This window comes from Pleurodeles waltl, chromosome 5, assembly GCF_031143425.1.
Source record: "Pleurodeles waltl isolate 20211129_DDA chromosome 5, aPleWal1.hap1.20221129, whole genome shotgun sequence".
Taxonomy (NCBI): Eukaryota; Metazoa; Chordata; class Amphibia; order Caudata; family Salamandridae; genus Pleurodeles; species Pleurodeles waltl.
Genome location: NC_090444.1, coordinates 500216652 through 500237104, shown reverse-complemented (window position 1 = coordinate 500237104; position 20453 = coordinate 500216652).

Genomic DNA, 20453 nt, shown 5'->3' with positions numbered 1-20453 from the left:
CTACACACAATTGGATTTGTGCACCAACTGCACCTGAACTTCCACCTGCAAGACCATGCTGATTCCAACTGAAAAGCATTCATCAAAGACCTTTGAAGCCTGGGACTAACCGAATGAGTAAAGGGATGTACCCACATCGACAGACACCTCCTGGTCTCTAATATCCCCAAATTTAACAGCATCCTAGTTGTCAAGCCCACAACAGTGTCCTGGACAGACCGTGTCCTTGTCAAGTACAGCACCTCCATCCTGGCCCAACACACTATCGCCAGACCAGCTCACAGAAACTGGAACATCACCACTAACAAGGACTGGAACTCTACTCTCAACAGCCTTCGACCTGAACACATCAACAGTTCCCACAAAGTCACAAAGAAATTGAGAATTACAACATTTGGATCACATGCTGCATTGACTCACTGGCTCCCCTCAAATGTAGAAATACACCCAGATCTAGAACTCAGGCCATTTGCTACATGGAGAAACTCAGATTGATTAAATGCAGAATGAGCCAGGATAATTCAGACAGAAGAAAGTTGACATCTGCCTAGAGATGCTACTACCAAATGATCGAGACCACCAAAAATGTCGATCTACAGGGCCGTATCAATGCCAACACCAACAGAAGCAAAGACATCTTCATCATTCACTGCCTCCAATTTAATAACCCACTCGCAGGACCTCTGCAAGAATCTCTCTCATTTTTTTAGCAATGAAATCCAAGCCATTTACAGTATCTACCACCCACAAGCGGACATCTCAGAGCCCGCCAATCATCACCCCAGAAGAAACCACTGTCACTATAAAGTCAATCCACTCAGGGTCCCCATTGGAACCCTGGCACCACTACGCCTACTCTAGATGACTGCAAACCATCAGTGCCATGCTGAAACCCATTCTGAATGCCTCTAGCTCTTTTGTGGCATTCATAGATATTTGCAAACATGAACATTTTTGGAGCGTTTGCTAACAACAGACTGATCTCCCTGCTACCATTCCCCAGCCAAGATCTTAGAGACAATCATCGACAAACACTTCACGGAATACCTCAATGATCAGAAATGCCTAAACACCACTCAGTATGGTTTCAGGTCCAACCACAGCACAGAAATAGCCCTCATCCCTGCCACAGATGACATCTGTATGACTCTAAACAGAGGAGACATGGTAGCTATCATTCTCTTAGACCTCTCCACAATGTTTGATATGTTCCCCCATGCCATCCTAAACTAACACCTGCATGACATTTGAATCCAAGGACACACACTCCAGTGGATCTACTACATTCTGACTGGAAGGATCTAGTCGGTCACCCTCACACCCGCAACCTCATCTGAGGAGCCCCTGGAGGATCCTCTTTGAGCCCAACACTGTTCAACACATAGATGATTCCTTGAGGCAGCATAATCTGCTTGCGCAACATCAACTAGTACAAAAACAGTAGTCTCTAGTATACCAAGTTACCAACAATAATTGATGACACATCCAAATGAAATTTAAACATAAAATACAAAACAAAGAATATATTACCATGACACAATGGCTGTATGATGGTCGGTACTTAACTCAATTTCAGTTTAAAGTGCATTCGGACAGATATAGACTTGACATACAAAAATATAACAAGTTTACAAAAATTTGAAAGAAGCCAAAGGATCTTCAGAAATTTAGGAATGGGAAGTGCTAAATGGAAATACTGAGAGGAAATGAATGAAGGATTAAGTGATAAGGGTTAGAACTCATAGCCATTGCCCCCCTTACATAATTTTGTTCAGGCAAAAACTAGGCCATACTGTCCAGTTCTATTAGTAGTGAAAATCCTCTGATCAGCTGCGTCATGTAGTGTTACAATGACAGCGTGAGTAGATCCTAAGAAATTGAAATGGTGGAAAAGAATGTTCTCAAAGGTTGTCACATCTTAGCAAAGCTTATTCAAGCTTTTTTCTGGCTGGTATGTAAATCTGTGTTGCTCTAGCATGCTCTTTTGACATGAAAAGAAGGGGTTTACTATCTCCACATCACACAATAATGCAAATAAGGGCACTGTGTGTGTACCACCCTTGAGCCTTAGGGATCAATGTATGAAGATTTGTAATTGTGATTACCAAATAGTAGTTTTTTGGGAATCACTATTTGGTAATTACTTTCTTCAATGTACAAAGGGATTACTTAGCCCCTGTTCCCTAAATAGCGATTCGTAGTGAGTCGCAACTAGACCTTCCTCACAAATATTAACGCAGTTTGTCAGAATTTGTGACCCACTAGGATTTGTTGCAATCACAGGGATGATGGCCTGCTGGGATCAGCAGACCACCATGTCTGATATTTCTTTAAAAAAACATTTTTTTTTTTTTAAATGCTACCCATTTTCTTTGAAGGAAAATGGGGTACATTTAAAAATAAAAAATGAAAAGTGAAACTCTTATTTTTTAAGAGTAGGCAGTGGTCCATGGGAACGCTGCATGCTTTCAAAATTATTTCTTCAACCATTCTCAAAAGGTAAGGAGTCCCCAGGGGACCCCTTCCCATTTGTGATAGGGTTACAACGTTTTGCAACTGCCTTTCCATCACAAAACATTCATACATACCAATGCAGATCAGTATATTCCCCTTTCAAATACTGATGTGCAAACCCAAATTGTGATTCCGTAACAGGTTACTGAATCGTAATTTGGCCTTTGTACATCTGAAAATACCTTTTTGCATCAGCAAACAGCCTGATTCTGCAAACACAAGATTGTTTCGGATACCTATACCTTAGTTCTGTAAAGCCCTTGAATGTCACACAATCTAATAAATCCTTGCTCCCACTTTTGAATTTGTTTCTGAGATCAACTCTGGAATAAATTGATAGGATTTAGATACATTGGTCATGACTAAGTTTGTTTTGTTTTAAATCAATCTTTTCTTTAAGGGATTTGCTTCCATGGGCATTGTTTTTTTTCTCAATAACAGGTTTGGCTTCCTGGTGGTCCTCATTATACAGTTTAGAGCTATCAGAATAATCTTTGAGTGACCACAGAACTGCTGCTTTCATTTTTCAAGTTTTTAATTAGTTGCATAATAATCGAGGTATCATTTTGACATGGCCCTTATTGGGGAAACACCCAGAAGCGAGGCTCCAGAGCAACGAAGTCATGAACAACGCAGGCGGAACCATGCTTCCGTGAACAATGACTTTGTTTTTCTGTGCCTTAACCAAACATGTGCTGAACAACGCACATGCATGGTTAAGGCACAGAAAAAGGGAATGGTTGGTGGGTAGTTTTTAGGGGTGGGGTAGTTTGTTTTTTAGGGGTGGGAGTGGGGGGTAGGGGTTGTTTTATTTTTTAAGGCGTGGGGAGTCAGGGTTGTTTTAGTTTTAGGGGTGTGGGTGGGTGTAGTTTTAGTTTTAGGGGTAGGGTAGGGGGTCAGGTTAGTTTTAGAAGCAGGGTGGGGGTCGGGTTGTTTTAGTTTTTAGGGGCGGGGTGAGGGTAGTTTTAGTTTAGGGGCAGGGATGGGGTCAGAGTAGTTTTAGTTTTAGGGTTGGGGATCAGGGTTGTTTTAGTTTTTAAGGGGCTGGGATGGGGGTCAGGGGTTGTTTTGGTTTTTAGGGGTGGGGCTGGGTGTTCTGGGTTGTTTTAGTATTAGGTGTGGGGGTCGGGTTGTTTTAGTTTTTAGGGGTGGGTGCTCAGGGTAGTTTTAGTTTAGGGGCAAGGATGGGGTCAGGGTAGTTTTAGTTTTAGGGGTGGGGTGGGGTGGGGGTCGGGGTTGTTTTAGTTTTTAGAGATGGAGCTGGGGGTAGGGGTTGTTTTAGTATTATGTGTGGGGGGGGTCTGGTTGTTTTAGTTTTGGGGGGTTGGAGTAGTTTTAGTTTTTAGGGGTAGGGTGGGGGGTCAGGGTAGTTTTAGTTTTTAGGGCCACGGGTGGGTGGTCAGGGTAGTTTTGTTTTGAGGGGTGGGGCTTGGGGTTGTTTTAGTGTTGGTGGTTGGGGGGTTGGGGTAGTTTTAGTTTTAGGGGTGGGGTGTTGGTGTAGTTTTAGTTTTTGGGGTGGGGTGGGGGGTTGGGGTAGTTTTAGATTTTTGGGGCAGGGTGGGGAGTTGGGGTAGTTTTGTTTTTAGGGGTGGGGGTCAGGGTTGTTTTAGTATGGGGTGGGATGGCATTTTTCTTTTTGTTTTAGGGTGGGGTGGGGGGTTGGGTAGTTTTAGTTTTAGGGGTGGGGTGGGGGTCGTTTTTTTTTAGTTTTTAGAGATGGAGCTGGGGGTCGGGGTTGTTTTAGTATTATGTGTGGGGGGGTCGGGTTGTTTTAGTTTTGGGGGGTTGGAGTAGTTTTAGTTTTTAGGGGTAGGGTGGGGGGTCAGGGTAGTTTTAGCTTTTAGGGCCACGGGTGGGTGGTCAGGGTAGTTTTGTTTTGAGGGGTGGGGCTTGGGGTTGTTTTAGTATTGGTGGTTGGGGTAGTTTTAGTTTTAGGGGTGGGGTGTTGGTGTAGTTTTAGTTTTTGGGGTGGGGTGGGGGGTTGGGGTAGTTTTACATTTTTGGGGCAGGGTGGGGAGTTGGGGTAGTTTTGTTTTTAGGGGTGGGGGTCAGGGTTGTTTTAGTATGGGGTGGGATGGCATTTTTCTTTTTGTTTTAGGGTGGGGTGAGGGGTTGGGTAGTTTTAGTTTTAGACGTGTGTTACTTCTGTACATTAGCGCAGGTGGGGGGTCGGGGTAGTTTTAGCTTTATGGATGGAGTGGAGGGTTGGTGTTGTTTTAGATTTAGGTGTGGGGAGGGGGGTCGGGGTAGTTTTAGTTTTAGGGGTGGGATACTTCTGGGCATTAAGGCAAGAGGGAGGTCGCATACTGGAACCACTCATGCTGTCCCACACATGCCTTTACTAGGCATGCCTTGACAATGAAAAATCGTTGTTAAGACATGCATGGTAAAGACATTTTTGGTAACAACTCTGTCGTTTTTCCGACCGTGTTGTTTCGACATGCGTGGTTCCAGCATTCGTTGTTCCATCATACATTACCCTCATTGCTATTACTCTGTGCACTATAATCCTCAGGAACATTGGGAACAACATTTTAGAAATATAGATACCATACAGGCATGAACAAACATTATATTATGCACACAAAAAATGAACTCCTTCTTCTATGGGCACTATAACACCCACAAACTAATAATGCACCATGTCAGGTGTGGGCTCATTGGTGAACCCTAAAGGTCATGCATGTAACGTATCCAATGTACCTCAAACATAAAAAATATATGGTTGTGTTGTAATGCTGAGTATTCTGTTTAGCTCTTCATAGATTACATGTAGCTATTCTTCAATAACTGTGAACTCTGGATTCAAAATAGCATGGTAAACCTATTATTTCTACTGTTTGCAAATTAGGGGCTATTTGTACAAAACATTTAACAGCTTTAAACTCCAATTGGGCATTTGCAACTGTTCAAATGCTTGTTTCCTTGCACTAATTACAGTTTGGGAATCTGAAAGTTTTTCTCACTCATAAAATAGGATTCTGAATGGATTATGATTAAATATCTAGAAGAGGCACACCTTCCAAATATGGGACTGGTACTATACAGATCAATGTTTTGCAACTGAAATCTGGTTGCAAAACATTGAAATCTTACTGACGTCTTAAAGGAGGTAGTAACCCATTTGCAAAAGGGAAGGGGGCACCTTCCTCTCTGTGAATGTATAAAAATGTTGTTCAAGAGTAGGAAGTTGTGCAAGGGACCACTGTCAACAAGTCCGAAGCAAATTAGAAAAATAAACCTGATTTTTTAATGCAACTCTGTTACCTTTAAAGATGTTTGCTTTGTTTGTGACCCTATCCAATTTGGATTTTTAAGAACTGACCTATTAGTTCATAGGTCAATTCTTAACAAACCTTCTTGGTCACAAAATTACTGGTTGTGATATGTGATCTGTATTTTGTGAAAACATCTGGTACCAGGCATCTATCCTGAAATCTCCACATCTCAGTAACCTACATTCCTTGACAGTAAAAGAAGTGTAATCGTATCTTTGAACAGCATTGTGTCTGTACACTTCTTTGCTTATAATAAAATCACATCAAGAATATTTTAAAAAATGCATCCTTCTTTCAACCCGTCCCCTACCTTTAAATCGTTAATCTTTTCTTGCTGGTTCTTATTCTCCATTCTGACAGTATGATGCAACAATAGCTCAAAGGCTAGTCACCTAGTATGCAATTTCATGACCATAAGGGCTATTGTAAACAGAATATCTAATGAGTGCATTCAAAATTAAATAAATGTTTGAATAAGAATATAAGAATACCTTAAATCATTCTTCAGGTCATTTCATGCTTCTCAGTATTTTCTAACAGGGAAAATATGGGTATACAATCTAAAAGATTCACATTTGAACTTGCTGTAAAAGTGAGGACTAAGTTTTACAAATATGTTGATGACAGCCAGCTCATATTTAAACTTTGAGAAACTGGGTTGTTGTTTGACTTAGGTGTGAGCCCTGGTCAAGCAACAGCCACAATGAAGGGGTGGAGCCGCTGTGGCCAACTGAATGTACATGCTCAATCAGAGCAATGGCACCTGCCAGATTGTGGGACAACCCTCTGGCCCATAGGTTGCCCTCCAACAATGAATGCGCCCCACTCACCTGGTGAACTCATTAGCAGGAGCTGAGAACAAGAGCAACAACACATTTGAGTGGTGATGGAGTGAGGCCTGTCAGGACCTATGGACCCGAGCAGTTGGAGAAGTGAGTGGGGAGGAGCTGAACTACAGCCAAGGGTGAGAGGCAGGTAGTGGTGGAGGAGAGAGGTCAACTGAGCAGTGGGGTGCTTCGGGTGGCAGAGACACATGGGCCTGGTGACAAAGGAAGGTGCAGTGGTTCCCTGTGGGCTTGGCCGGAGCACAGATTTGAAGGCATCAGCATTAGAGCATGACAGAGGAGTAAGTGGATGGGCCATAGTTATCATGGAATCCACACCAAACACCCAATGACAGCTGCAAGCCTGCAGTTGTGAGGTGCTCTGGGCCCCGGAGGCGAACAGCGAGGTGGTGAAGGGGCTGGCCTGCATTGAAGCACAGTGGCACAATGCCAGGAATTTCTTGCCTACTGGAGGGCCGAGCAGTGGCGGCAGAAGGGCCATATGCAATGAGAATACACAGGTGAAGGGGTAATTTATGATATAGGAGACAATTGTGGCAACCAGGTACCTCACCCAGATTACAGATGAAGGGAGCTGATGCTGTGGCCTCCAGGCCTCTGCTTTTTAACTACTCACTTGGGTGGTTGTCTGCTATGTGACAAGGTTCAGGACCTCACGGATGTGGTGGGGGCACTCCTTCACTGACAGATATTTGAGGGAGTCCAGAATGCATTGTGGATTATAGTTTTGAAACAGCATTAATCTGATTGGTGTATTGAGGAGCAGAATTGTGCTTGCTTTTAAACTGTGGCCTGGACGACCACCTGCGAGAACCTCTGTTTGCTCGCATGCCACCAAAACTTAAGGAGGGGTTTGAGCACAGTCTCGAAGTCCTGCAACATGATTAAGGACAGACATTGCCAGTAGAATGGCACAAAATGGAGCTATAGGAGATTCTAACATATAAGGAGATGCCACTCTGCCATCTAATCTGGATATCAAATCAGACGGGATGGCAATCACAGTAACACTGCGGTGTCAGGACGTATATAAACGGAGGGACCAAATTAAAGATTTGGGTACAAGAGCCCGTAGCGCAGAGTAACTGTTGATTGCACACAATAGCCAACTAAGGGTCCATGAGCAGCGCATGCATCAACAGGAGATGAAACTGGCAGATTTGGAAGACTGATCTATGTGCAATAATGTGTGTATTCTTAGATTACCTGAGGGCACAGAAATGGCGCCAGTGGAACGGTTTATCAAAAGATGGCTTCCTACAGTGTTACCAGGTTTGAATGTGGAAGGAGACTTTCATGTGTACAGAGCACATAGAAATTCTGGTGGCAGGCCCACACCTGGGAAACCTCCATGCATGAAGATAGGGTGCATGCTAAGATAAAGAGATAAAGTATGTATCCGGGTGGTTGCTCGTACGCAGGGGGAGGTAAAATACAACAGTAACAGAATATCCTTTTACTCAGATTATGGAATAGCTACCCAGAAAAAATATAAATCCTTTGTAGAAGTTAAATGGAAGCCCAGAGACAAAGGGTGGGACTATGCTTTGTTGCCCCCAGTGTACTTGATAGTTGATGGCAAGGAATGATGCATATTTTTGAACAACAGAAGGAGGCTATGCAGTTTATTGAGGACCATTGATGTCCAGAGAGTGATAAATAAATTTGCAGTTCAATGTAATGATTATGATTGACGCCAAGTGGGTGTGCCGATGTCATATTGAAAGACTAATGGGGTGGTACATTACATGTGATAGAGAACAGTGTGTTGCCGGCCGGGGCCGGGATTAGTGAGTCTTGATATGTCTGCTACCAATGGTGCTGTTGCACCTATGGGACTCTCTACCAAGGACCCTAGGGAGTACCACTCTGTGACTGGGATGTTTGCCTCTGTTGGTATGGGGGGATGGAATGACTCCTATTGTGCCGATTGTAGAGGCCAAGTTGGGGCAGGCAACATGGGAGAGGGGAGGAGGAGTAATGTTTTTTACATGTTTTTTAAGAAGGAGCGACCACAGTCAGGAGAGTAAATATTGATAGCATAAATGGTACATGCACACAAGATGATATTCATAAATATACATGAAGGTGATGATATTGTCATGGAATGTTAAGGGGGTTCAGAATCCTGTTAAGCGTCATAGAAAATGGTCCTATGTCCATAGACAGTAAGCCAAAGTAGTCATTTTACAGGAGACATATATCATGCCCCAGGAGCGTGAAACGCTGAAAACCAAATTGGAGATTGTGGTATATGAGCTTTACCTCATCAGCTAGAAGGTTATTACTGTGAGTGGATATCAGTGAGGTGTCTCATTGTGAGTAGATAGGGAACTGAAGGCACCAGATGGGTGATATGTGGGCGTGGCAGGAGAGATCGAGGGAACACCTATGGTACTCCTTACCTCGCATGCTACTAATATAGACACTCCTGATTTCTTTGAAGAGTAGATGTGTGTGCTGATACCCTATGCTCAATATGATATTATTTGGATGTGGCACTATAATTGTGTGTTGGATAGGGACCTTGACAGTTCTTGGCAAGTGGTGCATCCACTAGGTAGAGCCTCTAAAGCACTCTGGGAGATTTAAATGTTAACATGTTAAATTTAATAGAGTTATGAAGAACTGTGAATAGTCAGACGAGAGGCTATTCTTTTAATTCACTTCTCTATGGTACATTGTTTAGGATCAATTATATGTTAGTGTACCCTTGGCAGGCAGCTGACTTTGTGGCGATGAGATAACTTGGTTGTATATTATCGGATCATGCCCCCCTGGTGGCTACAATGCAAGGATACACAGACGTGGCACCGTCCCACAGTGGCAATTCCAGGCATATACATTGCAAGACCAAGCATACAGGGAGGTAATCCATGATGCAATACGAGAATTTTTCATTATTTACACAAGTTCTGTTCCGTCAGCTGGGGTCCTTTTGGGAGGCCTTTAAATTGACCATTAGATGCAAATGTATGGCTACTACATTTGGCGTACATCATGCATTGAAGCACACAGTCACAAATTTGGAGTGCCAAATTGGGGATATAGATCCACAGACAACACACAGAACCGGTCTGGGAGGAATGCTATAGATTGCATGGGGAACTAGATGAGGCACATGAAATCCTAGGACATCATGATTTTAAGACATATACAGAGATCCAACATGAAAAGGGTGACACACCTGGTCGATTATCAGCGTGACTGGTTAACAGAGAACTGGGAGGGAATGCGATTGTTACACTAAAAGTTGCACAGAGAGTGGTCCGTACAACAGATGAAGATATTCTGCGTCATTTACAGAGTTTTATTCAACCCTGTATGCGCAACAGAATAGACATGATGAGGCAGGTATTGCTACCATCCTAGATGAAGCACACCTACCAGCTCCAGATGATAACATGAGGGAAATGTTAAATGCTCAGATTGAAGAATCAGACATATGATGGGCTATCAAACAAAAAAATACAGGAAAGACACCCGGGGATGAGGGCTTGAGAGCTGAGTTCTTTAAGAAATAAGTGGATTTATTGTGTACATCGCTATTAGCCATGTATTTAGAGACATTCGAACAAGGTGAACTACCTGCTAGCTGAGAGAGCGTATATTGTGCAACTACCTATGCCGGAGAGGGATACATCCAAATGGAAATCCTATCACCCATTATTATTGATTAATGTGGATGCAAAGATTTTAGGGAAGATCTTAGCTCATTGTTTGGCTATTGTGGTGGGGCACCTGATCAACGCTCATCAGGTGAGGTTTATGGGGGGCTGTATCACTACCACTACCACTAATATTAGGAAAGCATACCTTATGATAGAACAGTTCTAGAAAAAAGAGGAGTCTTGTGCGCTTGCCAGTCTGGATGCCCACAAGGCATTCAATATGGTTGATTGGCCATTTATGACCTCTCTGTTGAGACTCTGTATTCTGAGTGACACTTATTTAATATGGATACTGTTGCTTTACACAGACAGTAAAGCCAGAGTGAGGGTGGGAAATAGGCTCCTGGGCAGTTAGTGGGTAGAGAGAGGGACCAGACAGTGGTGTCTCTTATCATCACTGATTTTCGCTCTTGTCATTGAGCCTCTAGCAAGGCTTCTGCGATCTCGGCATGACGGGGAGGGAGTGATGATTGGGAATAGACAGGAGATTATCTCGTTATATGCTGATGATATTTTGCTGACTTTGCAGGATCCTGAACGTTTGTGGCATTTAGCATATAACATAATTAAGAAGGTGGGGATATGTTCAGGGTTTATGCTTACCACAGATATGTCTGTCATCTATCAAATGCAAGCATATGAGGTGAAGGAGGGATCTCTCACTGGAAAACATCTGCAGAAGACCCCCATTAATTACTTAGAGGTGTATTTGAGCTCCAACACGTCTGAAACATGTGATAATAATGTGGGGGCCCTGTTGGATAGTGTGGAGCGCTGTGTCCACCGATTGCTGAGGTTCCTGTTGTCATTCATGGGTTAATTGAGATTAGTAAAATGACTGTTTTGTCCCATGTTATGTATGTTTTGCAAAATATGCTGATGTGGATACCGGACACTTGTTTCAGACAGATGGATAAATTGCTTTGTGTGCTATATTGGGGTACTGGGAGAATGTGTATCAGTTTGAAGGTGCTGCAATTGCTGTGGGATAGTGGAGGATTACAGGTTTCACACGTTTGGAGCTAGTATCAAGTGTTCCATTTGCAGCGTGTAATTGAGTGGTTCATGGACCAGTTTCCTGGCCCTGTCACTGGTTTCTAGGAAGAAAAGAGTATTACTACTTGTGCAGGTCAAAACACTGCTAGATCTCTGGGAACAGGTTTTGAAAGATAACCTCAATGAATATATAAATTCTCAACATCTGATGCCATGGTTGATGGGTATCAGTCCTCTGCTGACCATGTTTCTGAGGCATGGAGGGAAGGGTGATTTGCCACATACGTTAGGGGACTTATATGAAAATGAATGACTAATGAGCTATGCCACTTTCTGTGCTAAATGGGATCTGACAGTGGGGCGTTTTCTAGCTTCTGTCAGGCTGGCAGTGACAATCCACAAGGTTTGTGCAGGGTTCCCTCAAGAACCAGATACACATATCCTTAATCAAGTCTTGCTGGAAATGGGAGGAGAGGGTAAATATGTAACTAGATTGTATACATTGCTTCTACTGAAAGATGCACCACACATAAGTACATTGAGGATACAGTGGGAGACAGATATTGGTGCAACATTACAAGACCGAGATTGGGCACATATCCTTGGCAGTTGCAGGAAAGTGTCACATTACAAGTGTCGACATTGGGGTTAAGTCACACCAAGTTGGCAGCATAAGATAGACCTCTTTAAACCGGACAGCTGCCCAAAATGTAAACATTTTATAGGGACATTTATACATATGTAGTGGGGATGTCCAGGAATTCTGGGAGGGAGTTGTTCAGGTATTGAAGCTTTTGACTGATATATCCTTGCAGTGCTTTGTTCAGATCTGTCTATTGGGTTTGGCACCACAAATGTGCAGATTTAAGGAAAGTAGAAATGTGCCCAGTGCAGCGCCACTTTCCTTGCACCGATTACCCCTCCACCATGTTTGCGTCATATTTAAATTATGGTGCACCATGGCGCAGGATAGGGGGCAGTAGTGTCATTTTTTTAATGCTATCGATGTACTCTGCAGGAGTAGTGCCAAACATTTGCCACTACTCCTGCAGAGTACATAGTGGCCTATTACAAATAATGGTATGCCCCCTTTTAATGCCTGCTTTGAGCAGCCATTAAAAGTCCTAAAAGAAATGGTGCATGGAAATCTCTTAGATTTCCTTGAGCCATATTTTCACCTCCCTAATGGGGGAATGACCCCTTTGCATAAATTAAGGCTGGCAAAAGCATAATGTGATGCAAGGGTTTACATAGTAGTGCAATGCATGCATTGCGCCACTTTGTAAATATGGCGTGGGGAAAATGCCACTTTATTGCCACCTCAGCGTCCAAAAATGATGCTATGGCGGCACTAAGGTGGCGCTAGGGGCTCTTAAATATGCCCCTAAGACCATCAACTTCAATGAAAAAGTACTAAAACTGGAGAAAGAAGATGTTTTGAAAATTACACCTATTGATAAAATGGAACATCAGGGAGTAACAATACTACTGACAGAGAAAATACAAGCAAAATTGGATTATTTGGATAAATCACTATCCAAGAAAACAGCATTAGAATAGCGTTTATGTACCTGCAAAACTTGTCGAGTTATTTTGAGACATAATTTGAATGTTAAAAAAGGATTTGTAAATGGTGCAATGGTTAACCTTATTGATTTCATTAATTTTCCAAATAGAGATGAGGTAGAATATTCTGCTATAAAATGTGATCTGATAGATAATGTGAAGAAGATTGGCTGATGTATTGTATGTTTTTTGCATGTCAAAGACATATATCTGACGTCAACAAATTCCTCTCTCTCTAGCATATGATGTAGCCATCTATGAATCACAAGGTTCAAGTGAAGCTGCAGCTTTGGTCAATATTGGAAGTTCTGTATTCAAAGAAGGAATGTTAAATTAGCATTGTCGCGAATTAGAAACTATCAGGATTGTTTTTTATGGACTTTGATGAGAACAAAGTTAGTGATGATGTAAGCTGTCTATTAGAGTACAATCATTTAAGAAGTCTATACACTCCTCCTTTACCAAGTTCCTTGTAAATGAATACTCTGTTCAAAGTAGAACATTACAAAACAGACTATGGGTCCTCAAGAAAATAAAGGACAAAAGGACAACACAGAGAGTGTTGAGAAGAGAAAACTGGAAGATTAGGTTGAAATTGAAGGTTACCAGTTGTAAAACAATTCAGTAATCAACTTATGTGCAAATGTTGCTCTCAATGTACTATTCCATTTAACTCACGTAGTAAACCAAATTGAACACAAATAAGATAAGAGAATATCTTCTGCACTATATAATTTGCTACAAATGCAACCTCTGAACAATACACTATGGGCCGTATTTATACTTTTTTAGCGCCGCATTTGCGTCGTTTTTTGATGCAAAAACGGCGCAAACTTGCAAAATACCATTGTATTTTGTAGGTTTGCGCCGTTTTGCGTCAAAAAGCGGCGCAAATGCGGCGCTAAAAAAAGTATAAATACGGGCCTATATATTTAAAAAGCAAAAGTGGATTGACAGAATGCAATGTCAGCAACCTAAAATACAAACCAAAATGTCCCTTCAAACTACCAAACTCAGATCTTATCTTATTTCAACCAAAGATCTAAGGAAAAGTTGTGATTAAAAAAGTGGCATACAGTGTTTACTGTACATGGTTTGTGTTTTTTTAGACATTATTTGGTCTAGTCATGGTAATCTCTTTAAAAAAGCTGTTCAAATTTCAAGACCCCTGTAATATTCCATAAAGGAGTTAACATGTCAAGTCTACACAACGCTCTCTAATAAAAGTCTGAAACCGGAACAGACTCCAATTACAGCAGCCCAAAGTTGAAAGAATACAATTCCTTCAAAACTAAAAAAAAATCTAATTTTGTTTCTTCAATCAAACTTGTGCATCCTAATTGAGGAAACAAATTACTGGTTGGGATTTTGAATAAATGGATTACCAGCACTTCAGACATCATTTGGCCTACCATGGATGACATTTTTCAGAAAGATCAAAGACGGTGCCTTATACAGACCATCTATTAAGGATGAAGAAGTATAAAAGCTGAGAACATTGAAAAAAGTGAAAATTATATTACTACATTGTAATACAGTCTAAAGTAGAAGCAGTGACTATTGTTATATTTGTGTTACTGTGAAGATTAAATACTAACATTTCTTTATATTTTTTTCCAATTGCGGCTGCAATTGAACAACATTAGATGTCTCAAAACAGTTCTTGAAGCACAGACATATTGTTCACAGATACCATGGAGAGTATTTTTTTTTACATAAACTGCTTTTGCTATACCTTTCCATTAGTTTCTTTGGCTTATTTAATTATGAAACTGTCAGTGTAATACAACCAATTTTCAGGTAGTCACATAACTGTGAAAAAGTGCCATTTTTGACATAGTTACCCCCTCAATTTATTTTGCCTGGAACATGATGTGGTTTTGAACTGTAAATGCCCTGGACCCTTGCTAAACAGGTTCCAGGAGCCAGATCTCTTTCCTCAAAAACTGGACTGTGATTGGCACTTCGGCTACCCTTGCAATTCCCAAGTAAATGGTACCCCTGGTGCCTAGGGCACAGGTACTGAAGAGGGCCCCCCCAGAACTGCAGCACACAGTTTTGCCACTTTGAGAGGCCCCACACCAGCCTACCCTTGCAAGTTGAATGACAAAGTGTCCCCTAAATTGCAAAGTCGACATGACACTCACCCTGGGTGTTATGTTCTCCAACACAGCATGCAATATAGCTAAGTCATCCCTCTAGCAGGCCTTATAGCCCTAAGGCAGGGGGCACTACAATGCATATGATGGCATCTGTGCATGAGCAGATATGCCCCTACTGTGTCTCTGCTAGTTCTTAGACATTGTACGTGTACAGGGAAGCCATAGTAAATGCATGTGCTGGACACTGGTCACTACGATTTCCCCAGCTACATGATGGCCTCTCTGACCCCTAGGTTGTTTGGTATCAAACAACGAAGAATAATAAATCCACACTGATGCCAGGGTGGGAGTTATTTATAAATATATGCTTAGGGTACCTTAGAGATGCCCCCTGCAAAACCTAACAGTCCTGGAATGGTTGATGACTGGTCTTAGCAAGCCTGCCACCTCCAGGCACAATTATGGACTCAAGGTGAGAGCCTTTCCTCTCAGGAACCAGAATATAAAGCCAGCCTTTCCTGAACGGAGGTGTTACACCTCTTCCCCCAGGCAGGCACCCTGCTCCAGCGGTCAGCTTCAAAGGTCTTTCTACCTTTGTAATCTGATCCCCAGCCTCTGTTGCTACCAGAAGAAGGCAGCCCAACAGTTCTACCCAAAATGTAATACACTGGTGGGAAACCTAGAAAGAATAGAGGGAGTAGCCACTTTCAGCCTGCACCACACTCAGGTGTAGCAGGTGAGGTGACCACACCATTTCATTTTCCTCCATCTTGGATGGTAGTACAAATAGCAAATTAGTGTCAGAGTTGTGTCCCCTTCCCACAGGAAGTGGTCACTTAGTGGGTGTAGCCACCCTAAGGTAGGTAGCCCATTGGCTACTACCAGGTACTCACCTAAAGCCCTCATATACAGTAATTAGAGGGCATCCTCTGACCAAGACTTCAGGTTTCATGGACACAAGAAGACCAGGATAAAGAAGATCCAAGGCACGAGAGCCGAAGCCATGGTACACAAAGAAAAGGCAACAAACCCTGGCTGCTGCCCTTAAGACTTCAAAATTGTCGCTGCAGTGTTGCCTGGAAAGCTGAAGGACTTTACAATACCACAGAGAACCTCCAGCCTTATAAAAGTCACCAAGAACCTCCCTCAGAGTGAAGGTATCACTCTCCTGCACCCTGTAGGCAGGAAACCTGTGAAGTCCGGTTTACTGACCTACTTCTGACCAACAACGCTGACACAGTACCCCAGCCAAAAACAGTACCACAACTCCAGATGACCCGACTTGCCTCCTTGATACGTTTGGTAGCATTTGGACCTTCCAGGGGTGTGGCGTAAAAGTACTGGGGGTATGAGACTCTCAACAGTAGATACCCAGAAGCAGAGTCCATTCCGGACTCCCAAAAGCACAGAAGCAAGCACCCATTGAGGGACTTCAGAACACCAGAGATCTACCCCACTAGTGGCCTAGATGACCTGCAATCAACCCTCAAAGCTGCCTGCTCCTGACTGCAAGGACTCTAAGGCACAAAACACCTGGCTGACCTGGCTGTGCTGCACACACATCCCTGACCCCTGCACTGGCCAACCAGCAGTGCTCCTGTGGTCCCCAGGCCCTTGTGACCTCCTTCCTCCAAGATTATCCTTCAGACTTACCTTTGGGTCCCTCTGTACAGTGTGTTTCCAAATGGCCCTCTTCTCCTTTGCGCACCAGCTCCAGGATCTTCCACCGCTGCTCCCGCTCAAGCTATGGACTGCCCAAATTCCTCAGGCTGGACCGTTGGACCTCTCTACATCCTCAGCCTTACAATAGTAGGTGACACGTAGGAGAGCATTGCCTGATTTTGTGTACATTTTTTCTAGTTTTTCCTGTTGATTCCTGTAGTACATAGTTATACATAACATTCTTTGAACTTGAAAAATTCATAACTAAAAAAGTACTTATCTTATAACAAAGTTCTTGGTCTTAAAAAATTCATAAAAATCTACACTATTTTTGTAAATTGGTCTTGCCTTATTCGTCTGAGTGTGTGTCTTCATTTATTGATACTGTGAACACAATAAATGCTTAGAATGACTCCTGGATTAACCTAATTGCTCACCCACACTGCCACAAAAATAGAGCGTTAGGAGATCTATTTTATCTCTGGATACCAAAATGTGGTTGCTTGGTCTCTCTGCACAGTGCACATCATTTTTGTACACTATATAGAGAGCCACCCTCCTACAATAACAAGTTAATTAATCATTCAAGCACTTGCTCATAGACACACTCACACAACCATTCACTCACCCATACACCACTCTTACACTTACCCACATATGCATACACACACTGATGCACTCACTCAGCCATCAATATACCACTCATGCACTCAGTCACTTACCCATTCATGGACTCATATGTCCACCCACTCACCAAGAGAGCCATTCATTCACACACTCACCCTTAGATGCACTCATCTACTCAGTTAGACACCCTTTCATACACTCATATACTCAGTCATTCACCCATATAGCACTCATGCACTCAGTCACCCATTCATGCACTCACTCACCCATACATGCACTCATACACTCTTTAGTCACCCATATAGCACTCATGCATTCACTCATTTACCCATACATGCACTCAATCCCTCAACCATACATGCACTCATACACTCACTTACTCACCCATACATGCACTCATGTACTTACTCACATGTATACACACTTATACCCTCGTTCAACCACCCATACACCACTCATACACTCACTCACTTGCACATATATGCACTCATTCACGCAGTCAATCGCCACACACCTCATTTACTCAATCACCCATACACCACTCATACACTTACTCACTCATACATACATGCACTCATGCACTCAATCACTCATACATCACTCATGCACTCACAAACACACTCACCCATGCATGAATTAATGAACTCACTCACCCATACATGCGCTAATAAACTCACTCAATTACCCTTGCATTCACTCATGCACTCAGTCAATCACTCATACACCACTCGTGCACTCCCTCATTCACCCATACATGCACTCAAGCACTCACTCAATCACATATACACCACTTATGCGCTGACTCAGTCACCCACTCAAAACATACCCTCACTCACTCACCCATACATGTACTCATACACTCAGTCACTCATCCATACATGCATTCACAATCAATTACCCATACACCATTCATGCACTCATTTACTTACACATACTTGCACTGATGAACTCACTCAGTCATCCCTACACCACTCATACACTCACTCAGTCACTCATACACAAATGCCTTCACTCGCTCACTCATAGATGCATTCATGCACTCACTTACGCACACATATATGCACTCTTACACTCAGTCAATCATTCATGCACCACCTTATACATCCAGTCACTCACATATAAATTCACTCCTGCATTCAGTCAATCACCCATACACAACTTGTGCACTCACTCACCCACCCATACAGTTGTGCACTCATTGTCACACATTCACCACTCATGCAGCCACTCACTCACCCATACATGTACTCAGTCATTCAATCACCCATATACCAGTCATGCACTAATTAACTCACACATACATGCACTCATGCACTCACTCAATCACCCATACACCACTCATGCAATCACTCACTCATACACACACTCATACACTCAATCATTCATAAATCACTCAAGCTCATATAGTCAAGCATACATCACTCACATACTAACTCACTTACTCATATATACACTCACACGCTCACCTAATCACCTATATATAGCTCACTCATACAGAAATGCTTGCATTCACATACTCACTCATACATACATTCATACACTCACTTACACTTACATGCACTCATGCACTAATTCAATCACCCATACACCATGTATGCACTCGCTTACTCATTCATGCATGCATTCATACACTCAATCACTCACCCCTACATACACTTATACACTCACTCAATCACACATACATTCATTCATGCAATCAGTCAATCACACATATACCACTCATGCACACTCTCACCATACATGCATTCACGCACTCACTCACATCACTCATATATGCATTTGTGCTCTCATACATCACTCATACACCACTGATGTAGTCACTCAGTTACCCTTAGGTCACTTATACACTCACACATTCATACATAGACTCATACACTCAATCACCCATATACCACCAATGCACTCACTCCCTCATACACACCCTCATGGGTTCAATCACCCATACACCACTCATGCACTCATTGAGTCAAGCATACATCACTCATACACTAAGGGTCAGATGTACAAAAAGATTTTGCATTTCTTAATGGATGGAATCTCAATTTTGGTCCATTAAGAAATGCAAAATCCACATTCGGTATGTACAAATGTCTAAAAGCCAGTCAGAAAGTGTGATTTCTATGCTGTAGGAATTGCTTTTAAGAAATCGCTAAAATCAGAAATTGGCATTACCATTTCCTATTTGCGAATCACAAAGAAATGTATTAAAGAATTGCAATTAGCGACTGAGCAGAAATGGCCCAGTTAAGAAATACAATTACCATTAACCTGAAGCAGGTGGTAACCATGTGCAAACTAGAAAAAGTGGCCCAAAATGCATATGGCTCTTCCAGAATGGTGTCATTATACATCCTAGCAAGACAGATGAGGATTCCAGGCCCTGAGGGACAGGAGCTGGAGATAGGAGAGAAGTTTTTGGGTGAGGGTCAGCCTATTTAATATGACAGAAGTGGAGATAATAGAAAGATATAGACTGTCTAACTAGGTCATGCTTGCCCTGATAGCTGATATACAGATCCAGTTACAGACCCCTACAATGCTTAGCAACCCATAACTCCCCAGGTGCAGGTATTATGCTGCTTACAACTACTTGCAACAGGGAGCAACCGGTCAGTCATAGAAGTGGCAGGGGTGCCACAAAGCACATTATCAAGGTTCTTCCACGTATTTCTTGATGTAATGGTTGTTAAGCTGCCCCAGTATACCTTTTTCCCAACTACCCCACAAACATTGCAGCACACAAAATGCAATTTCTATAGAATGGTACAGTTCCCTAATGTAATTGGCTGTGTGGCAGAACACATATTGCCATGTGCCCCCCTTCAGCAACAGAATACATATATGGGAACAGGAAGAGGACACATTCCCTGAATGTGCAGGTGGTGTGTGAATCCTCCTGTGTCATCACAGACCTTGTGGCCAGGTACTTAGGCAGCACACATGACTCATTCATGTTCTGCCACAGTGGAATTTACAACCGACTGGCTCAGGGGGAATTTGGTGATGGATTACTGCTTGGTAAATCTGCCACATACCCATTGCACACACTAGCCAGGAATGTAGGTGTCAACTGTCAAATGATTTCCCCAGCCATGCCCCAAAGTTGACAGTGCATATGCCTTACGTCCATGGATCCTTACACCTTACCTGACTGCTCAGACTCCAAGTGAGCAACAATACAACCAGGCTCGC